Below are 9,838 nucleotides of genomic sequence, written 5' to 3' on the forward strand. Positions count from 1 at the left end.
CCCGGAAGTCATGCTTCCGTGATCCCTGGGACAAACGAAAGAGCAAAGTAAGAGGTAGAAAAACAAGGCGGAATGATTTTACTAATTGTCGTGTGTGTCGTGTGATTGGCCAAATTAAGTTTTATCGTGATGATGGACGCCCTCGCCAATGCCCACTAAGCTACAAGTCAAACATCAACATTTCATCAACACCCTTTGTGAATGCTTTTAGATAACTAAGAATAAAAGTCCCAATGATTTATAATATAATCTCAAAAATCACCAATAATCAATAATCATGCTAATCTCCTTTCTCATGGGGTTTTGAGAAAAGCAACAAACATCATCATTAATTTAAAATCAAGAAATAATCACGCAAAAGTCCCAATGATTTATAATATAATCTCAAAAATCACCAAAAATCACCAATAATCAATAATCATGCTAATCTCCTTTCTCATGGGGTTTTGAGAAAAGCAACAAACATCATCATTAATTTAAAATCAAGAAATAATCACGCATGCTACTAATCTCTCTTCTTGCAAAGAAATGCATATGAGCTTGTAGGCAAGGAGAAGATTGAAGCTTCTCATCACACCGTGATGGCTGAGTGTTAGTATCACCTTGCTAACATGGGAGAACACATGCTGCTACATACATAGCCATGGAGTACACATGTACACATGAGCATGGAGTAGGAGGCATAGATCAAGAACAAGATAAAAGACACAAGATAAACATACAAGCATAATAACACAACATCATGTAGTGTATTCCATATCTATGTATCACATATTGTGTGTATTCCATATCTATGTATCACATATTGTGTGTACAAGAATCATGCGTAAGAATCATGTCCATACAATAGTCATATCATATCCAATTTGCATACAAGAGGGGATTTATATAGCCATCCAACCGTGTGACTCTTGGGATATGCATGTGACTCTTGGGATACCCATATTGTAACTCTTGGGATACCCATGTGACTGCTAAGCTACCCATGTGACTATTGGGCTCCCATAATCTCCACAAGATCCTAACTTCCCACTAACCTGCTTTGAAACACTTCTTGATATGACATCTTGTAATAATCAATTCCCACAAATGATTAGTCTAAGCTAATGTTACTAATGCTAGGGGGTGTTCACACCCATGCTAATGCCAAAATGCTAGGGGCTGTTCACACCCATCAACATTAGTTATAGTTAAGACTAGAGGTAGCTCATAGGTTGGTTTAGAGACAGAGAGAAAGACCATGATAGTGTGTAGTAGTTTTCTTCATCTAAGTATACCAAAAAAATTGACAATTTTTGAGAAAATTAATATAGATGATTTACTAGAGGAGAACCAACAGCGGTGAGGGGGTGTCCACCAATGAGGAGGCTATCGATGCATAGGGAAAACAGCCAAAAAAGAACTAATAATAAAGGATGAAACCGAGTTTTGAGATGTACAAAATCTATCAACACAACAAAACAACAGGGTTCTTTAACATTGGTAGAACTTGTTTTGAAAAAGGGCACCTTAATTTGATGAATTTTGAGTTTACTATATATCTCTTATCCATGTGATCAAGAGTGTAAAATCGCGGATTGAAACTAGCTAGTATATTTTTTACTTAGATCAATGCGATGCTTCCCCTTCTGAAGCCTCATTAAGGCATTCCTCTTTGTGAATCCTTTTTTAAGTCTAGCTAGTACTTGGTCAAACTATTATATGACAAATACAATAGAATGAAGGAGAGAGAGGAAATGAAAGATAGAGATAGAAAGAAAAAAAGCAACAAAGATATATTAATGCCCATGGAAGGCGATAATGACCTATACAACCCGATATATAAATTAAGACCATAAAAGTCTTATGTCAAACATGCGGTCAAAAGAGTAGAACAAATAAACAAATATCACATCTAACTTCAAAAGAAAAAGATGTTCTAAAAGAGTAAATGTTACTTGTGGAGGAGTAGGTGATGGGTTGCAATTTTTTTGGATAAGATCACATTGGGTCTCATAACACTACAATTTTCGATAAGAGCACAGTGGTTCTAATAACACTAAAATTTTGGCTCAATCTTTTAAAACGATGATATCCTCTTTTGTGTAGGCGAGGCTTGGCCATAGAAAGGGGTTTTCCACCCAACTCAAAACGAGATGTGAGATATTAAACAAAAGCAATAATCTATCACTTTACTTTGCTTGTGATTTCAAGAGTGAAATATGTAGTCTTTTGTGTAGGCGAGGCTTGGCCATAGAAAGAGGTTTTCCACCCAACTCAAAACGAGATGTGAGATATTAAACAAAAGCAATAATCTATGACTTTACTTTTCTTGTGATTTCAAGACCATCAATTTTGATCTTGTGATTTCCAGAGTGAAATATGTAGTATTTACAACGAGCACCTATCTATATATCATTACCCACCACCTGTTGTATCATTACTTACTCAGGGTTGCTGGTTCTCTGGGCGGTGGTGCTTGGGCCGAGGGGCAAGTGACCACTGACCATACTGGTTCTTTATGAGGCCCTTGTTTCTTTCCTGCCACCAATGGGATGGGAAAAATAGCTTATGCACCAAAAAGTCGGATGACTTGTTCACTAGGGCAGGGTTTCGAGCGAACACAGACGCAAACTTCCGCCCGAATCCCTGGAAGCCATCTAGTGTGTGTAGGTAGACCTCAAGATTGTGGTGGAGATTCAGGTTTCGTGTGGGGAAGAAAGAAGGCTTTCGGAGGTGGGGTGAAACATGACTATCGAGGCGGAGCTCCTGGCCCACGTGGAAGTAGGCCCATGGCCACAAGTCGAGCAGTGGGCCGCAACCCATGGCTGCTATGGCGCCCCACACCCCTCTTTCATTCACGTTGAATCCAGGTACCTTAGGCACCGTGTCATGCACATTGACCACCCTCAACACCTTCAACCCCAACTCCTCCACTCTGTGCTTGAAGGCCAAGTTTCCCACCCTAGGCCCTGCGAAAGAGAAGACCGTTATAATCGGTGCCTGCCCAGCTCCGCCGCCGTTCCACTGACCTATGTTGGCTGATATGTCATAACCGCTCAACACAGCCAGTGCCGCCCCAAGGCTGTGTCCTGTTATGGTTATGCTCACCTTCTCCCCTTCATACTTCTTCAACAGCTTCTTCAGCGCACATGCCAATTGCTCCCTGGCGCTCGTGTCATTGAACTTGGACCCCGCCTTCTTGGAAGTGTACAAGCTTAGGAAACCCTTTTCCACCCTCACCTTTTTCTGGCCTGGCTCGAAATCCGGACGCGTTTGAACGTCTGTGAGATCTGCGACCCATTCCGTGCCCATGACTGTGCCCCTCCATGCGACGAGGATGTCTCTTCTACCCAGCCGTTTCATCTCTTTGTCGGTGGCCACTGCCACGTAGGCAATCCAGTTGGAGTCCCCGGTCCACCGCTCCGATGCATCCCTCTCTGACAGGAGGAGGAACTTGGGCAGCTTGATGTCCAATGTGGCGAAGAGGTACCTGGTCACCTCGTAGCCGCAGTCCTCCTTGTCGACCTTCTTGAAAAGATCCCGGGCGGCATACCTGCTGCTGCCACAGTAGACCGAGTGACTGTCGGAGTCGAACGCGTCGTAGTTAACCTGCGCGAGCTCACCATAGCGGATGATTTCCGCCCGGAGGGTCTGATCCAATGGCTCCACGTCGAGGAAGCCCTTCCAGTTGTTTTGCCCTTGAATTTCCTTCCACACACTTGCCAAGTGGCTAGTCCCCTCGCTTGACGTGGCTTTACTATATTGTCTAGCGGGCGGGCAAACCATAATTTGTACACTAGAGCTCATAGCTGCGCGCGTGGGCTCCATTGGTACAGAGCGAATAGCGGGCGGGTACTCCATTAGTACAGAGCTTGTAACGGCCAATGACGCTGATAATGCCGTAGGAGAGCTTATGCGCGAGAGCGAGGAGGAGATGTTTTCACTAGATTGGCGATTAGACCGGAGATGTTTTCACCCATAAAAAGCTGCAATATTGATAAAGCCGTCAAATGACACGTGCCTTATTTCTCAAGGGAGGCCACCCAGCAGAGTCAGCATAGGTACGCCACACCTTTCACAGATTCTGGCGGCTAACAGCTGGTCGGCGCTCCACCTCAGCATGCCAAGCCACCTCCGCCGGGATGCTCGATTGTTGTCGGCCTTCTCCGTCCTCGCCTGACCCGCACATTCTTCATAACTAGCATGTGACCTGCGAGTTGTTGCAAGCATGCACATGTGAGGGTATGTTTCTCTAAAAATATGTGTGTACAAACGTACACTCAAGTGTGTTTGTGCATGTACGTGTGACTATGTGTGCATATGCATGATTACAAGTGTGTGTATGTATTTATATACATACATACATACACAAACAAACACACAATATATATATATATATCTAAAGTTCATAAATAAATATGAGCTTCAAACTCTTCTTCATCACTAACAAGATCAACATCCTTCATCATCAACTTGATCTTCGTCTTCAGCATTTACCTTGCCGAGAATGTTCACAACTAGGTCTCCTCTACAACCCGCTTGCCTTTACACTTGCTCGATGCCCAACTGGTCGGCTTCCATGCCCTAGGTCTTTACTAATACACGTGTGGCTCTCATGCCAAGCCACGCGTTGTTACTCTCGCTACTTCGGCAAGCAACACAGGACACGCTCGTTATAGTCCACCCCTTCTCTCTTGTACCTCTAGCATGTGTCAAACCCTTCGTCTCAGTTCCTTCACCCCACCCTACTTCTCTAGAAGTCCATGGTGATTAATATTGATAATGAATGTGGCAAACCTTAGAAAATTACTAAAATAATTAAAAAAACCTTAAATATAATTGAGAAATCACCATAAGTAGAGATATATCGAGCATTATAATCCAAATAGCTTATGAATTTACAAAGTAGGTTCCTACATGCAAGAATAAAATGATCTCGACTCATTATTAAATTTTCCTAAACCTTACATAGTATTTAAGAAATGAGAGAGAGAATTTCTATGACAAAAAATGTATTATAATTAAATCAATGAAATTTACTTCTTAGAATCTCTTTTTATTTATTGAGTCTTTGATACCCAAAATATGGCAATAGTGTGAGCTTATATGGTGATTTATTTTAGTTATACTAATAAATCAATGTCTCTCTACTAAAGTAATTGGTCAAGAATATATATCTAAATATTTCAATTTTAGCTAGAAGAAAAGGTAATGGGTCTCAACTTTTAAAACTGCATTGAAAACAAAACAATGTTTATGAACCCTTGCTTATATTTAGATCACCAGCTGCAAAGCATAACATTGTAAAGAACATGCATGCAAGATTTAAACTTAGTCTATGATTGTTTGATTAGATATAAAAATCCTCAAGGTTATTTTTTTTAAAGACAGCTAAATATTTTAGAATTTTCAATAAGACCTAAATTTTGGAGTTCTAATTGATTTTGGAGCCTAAGATGGTTTGTATTACACGATATATATATATTTGTGAGGAAATTTATATCCAAAAACTTTGAAAAGCAATGAGAAATCGGCTAATTAAAGCTATGAGAAATTGGCTAATTAAAGCCTTTGATCCTAATATAGTCCAAATAGCTATGCATTTTGATTATAATGTAGCCTATGAGTTCTTATGAAATTAAAAAGCCCTGACGTAACCAATGTGATCCCAAATAAATCCTAATTTTCCTCCTCTATATAGCTGATGATATGAAAATAGGAAAAGTTTGAGTTTCACTATCCATGTGTTCTAAATAACTCCATAAAGTTGGCCAGTAAACATGACATAAATATGTCCACATACACTTTTATGTCTTACTTACCTATAAATGCAAACTTATACATACCTTTATGTGGCAATAGAGGCATTGCTATGTGTGTGAGGTTTACGACACACCTAGCGACACCTACTCATGGATTACTTTATTTTTAAGAGTACAAACCCACTATTTTTCAAAGAGAATATATATGCACATTTTTTCTCTCAAAGAGTAGTCAATGGTTTACAGAAAAGATCACATGTGAAAGAAGGAGAAAAAAACCCGTATGGTTATATGTATGTAAAATGATGTGAGACTTAGTTGGCACACACATATACATAGAAAAAAGATCTTACTACAGAGAGATTCTTATTTTTGGAACAAAACCTAAAAAGAGTGTGCAATACCATTTATCTAGAATTTTTTTGTTAACGTTTTTGTAGGGAGGGAAGGCTTAAGGACACCTTGATAGCACTACTAGGAGAGAATTTATATGGGTTTCACATAACAACACATTTAAAAGTAAAATTATGGGTGCCTTTAAGTAACAATAGGGGTGCCACTTTGTTTATGCCATTTAACGACACACCTGGCCAATAATTGTTACACGTGCATCATTGAATAGTTTTTTTAAAGAGTTCAAACCCATAATTTATCTAGCAAAGATTATATGCTCACTTCTTTTTGTTTCAAAGAGTTGTGAATGGTTTAAAGAAGAGAGAACATTTGTGTAAGACAAGGAGAGAAAAAAGTAGTGTGGTTTCCTATAGATAAAATGATGTAAGTTTTAGTTGACACACACCTCTATACATAGTAAGAAGAACTGGTTACAAATTAGGAGTTTATTTTTGAAACAAAAATAATGAAGATTGTATCATACCACCCACCTATCTAGAGTTTTGGCTTTTGAAGTTTTCTAGAAAGTCTTCTGTAATTAAACTTGCGCTTCCACATGCTTGAAACCACCCACTTATCTAGACTTTTTGCTTTTGAAGTTTTCTAAAAAGTTTTTATAATTAAACATGAGTTTCCACAAATCTATTTAAACATGTCTACTGTACTCATTAGTAGAAGATTTGGCAAACAAATATTGGCTTATTAATTTTTATTGATATTGTTACATATCCCTGTATTTATTTGAAAAGTAACTAAAAGCTAGGTTGATAAGGACTATAAAAACTAAAAACACTTCAATTTTTTTTTGAAATCACACAAAAAAAATAAAAAAATAAAATTTCAACGCTCTTTTCGACTCTCATTTTGATGCTTATTTCAACATAAGCATGGATGATTTTTTTGACATTTATTTCGCCGCTCATTTCAACGACGCGAGTACCATCGAAACTAGCCGTCGAAAATAGAAGACCTTGTAGAAGTGCAAAAACTATTTCTAAATGCTCCAACTAATTTCCCATCAAACAAGGTCATGCACAAGGCTTATGTTTCAACCTCCCAAGGCTTAGAATCTATTCATGCAAATACATGTAACAAGAAACCTAGGACAGAAAGTTTTTGCTTGCATTCATATGTGTGTGTGTGTGAGCACTTATGTGTCTATACATGTGTCTGTGCATGCACATGTGAGGGTATGTTTCTTTAAAAATATGTGTATACACATACACTCAAGTGTGTTTGTGCATGTACGTGTGAATATGTGTGCATGCATGATTGCAAGTCTGCGTGTGTATTTTTATACATATATAAATACATACACACACACATAATAGATATATATATCTAAAGTTCATAAATATGATCCACCTCACACACACACCCACCCCCCCCACACACATGCATGTGCAACAGTACATCTTTGACACATCATGCCATGTTCACACATACATGCACGCACATATAAATCTTTGTATCAAATGCATCTATATATGCGTGTGTTTATACATGTGCATGCTTTTGAGTAGGGTATACATTTATGTGTATTTGTGTGTGTGTGTGTGTGTGTGAGAGAGAGAGAGAGAGAGCAAGAGAGCGGGTATATAAATATTTGTGTGTGTGTGTGTGTGTATGTGAGGGAGAGAGAAAGGGTTTATAAATATTATATAGGGAATGTATGTGTGTATATGTGTGTGTGTGTGTGTGTGTGTATAGATTAGTGTGTATTTGTATGCTTATGTATATTGTGGTGCTCTCTCTCTCTTGATCTATCTATCTATCTATCTATCTTCGACCCCCTCTAAAGCTGTAAATTTGTGACATGAAATTATATATTCTAAGTTGCATATACATACATACATACATACATACATACATACATATATATATGCATACATACGCATATATATACACACACGTATATACATACACACACACACACACATATACACACACGTATATACATACACACACACACACACACATATACACACACGCATATATATACACACACGTATATACATACACACACACACACACGCACACACACACATATATACATATGTATGTCTAAATGTATACATGTATATGTATGTATGCACACACACACACACACACAAATACACACATATATATATATACACACACACATATACATGTATATATTATATATGTATGTATGTATGTATGCATATATTGTGTGTACCCCCCCTCCCCCTTCCCCAATCCCTTCCCAACCTTGCGCTTCCCTCCCTCCTAGATCCACCCTCCCTAACCACAAAACTCCTCTCTCTTCCCCCTAGGGTAATGTGTGTGCATGTGTGTATTTGTGTTTGTGTGTCCCTCTTGCCCCCCTGACCCTGGGGTTGTGTGTGTGTGAGTGTGTGTGTGTGTGTATGCACGTGCGTGTGTGGAAAATATTATCTAATTCTAACTAAAAAGTGTGTGTATGTGTATACATGTGTGTGTGTATGTGTGTGTGTGTGTGAGCACATGTCTTTTATATATATATATATATGTGTGTGTGTGTGTGTGTGTGTGTGTTTGTGTGTGTATAGTTTGTGCATATATATTGTGTGTGGTTTATATATATATATATATATATATAAGTGAAATAAATACAAAAGTTTCCTCTAGCCCAAATGTAGGCATCTAATCTAATCAGACAAGGGTTTGAATGCATTCTCTTTTTCCACTTCTTCAAATTCAAAATTCAAATTGACAAAAGGCCTTGTGATTGAAAAGAGGTGCTTATAATGCTCTCTCTCCCCAAGGCACTCATCACCTCCCCCCCACGCATTCAAATTCAAAATTCGAATCATGTGTGTGTATGTGGATGGCTGGTCAATTTGCTTTCTAATGTATTATTATTAATCCAGTTCTAGGATTAACAAGAGCTACTGCCATTATCTTGCATCAAGGAGTCATGGTAGATACACCAAAGGGTCATACATTCAAGATATAAAGCAATAGTGTCTAAAGCTATAACTTGGGATGGTGTGACAGAGTATTTATGGCAATTCCCACTTCAAGAGCATGTAGAAACAAGTTAGGATGAAGTCCTAAGTGATGTACTTCATGGATATATTATGAGAGTAGTCATTGTAATAGCATTAGGCCTCTTATGAGCCTAAAGTGCCCATACGGCCATAGTTTAAGTGAGTATGAACACTTATGGCCATGTATATAAATGAATTTCTCTCATTATACAACATACTCTCCCATTGTGCAATTGAGTCTTGCTCTTGCAAATCTCTCCCTAATGCATGCTAGTGAGTGTGTGAGTGAAGTGAAGTTAGAGGAGGGACGAGGACCTGTAGTGCAACGCGGCGGTGTGACAACGCTCGCAGGAGACACAGTGGTGCATCTCAAGGAGGTGTGGAGCTTGGAGACCTCAAGGGTTGCAAGCTCGCCATTAGAAAGATCTTCACGATAGTTTGCGGTTCACCAGGTAATCTCTTTTTGGTGAGCCATAACATTTTTCGTGCCGCCTGCTGGGGAGCCATCCCTTTGCTTTTTCCATCATTTTGTCTAATATATGCATAATCCGTTGCCCATTATCTTGATTAGTGGTTTCCCATGAAAAAGATGTGGATTTGATGGTGATTTGTGTGAGATTTGGTGTAGAATAGCTCTCTTTTTGTTTTTGAAAAGAATGTTTTTTGCTTAATTTTTATATTAATTTATTATTTTTGTGTTTTTTCATG

The 9,838-nt window shown here is 38.7% G+C and overlaps 1 pseudogene; it reads right to left on the reverse strand.

Moving 5' to 3' along the window:
* Positions 1 to 2,342: 2,342 nt before the first annotated feature.
* Positions 2,343 to 3,895, reverse strand: LOC147609521 (phospholipase A1-Igamma1, chloroplastic pseudogene; annotated as a pseudogene).
* Between the last annotated feature and the right edge of the window lie 5,943 nt (positions 3,896 to 9,838).

This window comes from Cibotium barometz, chromosome 51 (genome assembly GCF_041138505.1).
Source record: "Cibotium barometz isolate CiBa-2024 chromosome 51, ASM4113850v1, whole genome shotgun sequence".
NCBI lineage: Eukaryota > Viridiplantae > Streptophyta > Polypodiopsida > Cyatheales > Cibotiaceae > Cibotium > Cibotium barometz.